At 49.5% G+C, this 930-nt stretch overlaps 1 non-coding gene across 1 annotated transcript; it reads right to left on the reverse strand.

The window, feature by feature from the left end:
* Positions 1–305: 305 nt before the first annotated feature.
* Positions 306–378, reverse strand: trnar-ccu (transfer RNA arginine (anticodon CCU)). The gene has a single exon. It is a non-coding gene; the product is annotated as a tRNA-Arg (tRNA).
* Positions 379–930: the final 552 nt, after the last annotated feature.

The following is a 930-nucleotide window of genomic DNA, read 5'->3' on the forward strand; positions in this document are numbered from 1 at the left end:
GGGCAATTTAGCTTGGCCAATTCACCTAACCCGCACATCTTTGTGACTGTGGGAGGAAACCGGAGCACCCGGAGGAAACCCACGCAGACACGGGGAGAACGTGCAAACTCCACACAGTCAGTCGCCTGAGTCGGGAATTGAACCCGGGTCTACAGGCGCTGTGAGGCAGCAGTGCTAACCACTGTGCCACCGTGCCGCCCACTAAAGTGCTGCATAAGGCGACAGGGAACACCACACCCCATCAACTGAATGCAGATAAGCGGTTGTTGGCAAAGCAGATTAAGGACACACCAGGAAGAGTCAGACACCCCAGATGGGACTTGAACCCACAACCCCTGGCTTAGGAGGCCAGTGCCTTATCCATTAGGCCACTGGAGCTGCACAGGATGTGAAAGATTCAAAATGGCAGGTAGTGCCTCAACGTGTTGGTCGTTGCTGACTGACATCACAATCTGCACACTTCCTGTATGGGCATTCTCATTGGACACTTTCAAATATGCCAATTGGAACATGGCCACTGTTTTGTCTGCTAGTTCCTCCAGTGTAGGAATACTGTCAGGGCTTTAGGCTGCTCAAGATGTTTGAAGAGATGAGATAAGTTGAATGTGAATCACTAACATTATTGCTTCTGAACTGTCCACACAAATGTGATAGAGTAGGAGTGAGCTAGTGCCTCCTCCATCAGGCTTCAGTCCCATTTCATCTGACATCATAACATATGAACTGATTAAAGTCTGGTTGAAGATTTGTAGCTCGGGTGTCCGTTGTTGTGGTTCTGTTCGCCGAGCTGGAAGTTTTTGCTGCAAACGTTTCGTTCCCTGGCTAGGGAACATCGTCAGTGCTATTGGAGCCTCCTGTGAAGCGCTGCTTTGATGTTTCTTCCGGTATTTATAGTGGTTGAATACCGTTTGCAGCAAAAACTTCCAGCTC

This window comes from Hemiscyllium ocellatum, chromosome 1 (genome assembly GCF_020745735.1).
Source record: "Hemiscyllium ocellatum isolate sHemOce1 chromosome 1, sHemOce1.pat.X.cur, whole genome shotgun sequence".
NCBI classification, from domain to species: Eukaryota; Metazoa; Chordata; class Chondrichthyes; order Orectolobiformes; family Hemiscylliidae; genus Hemiscyllium; species Hemiscyllium ocellatum.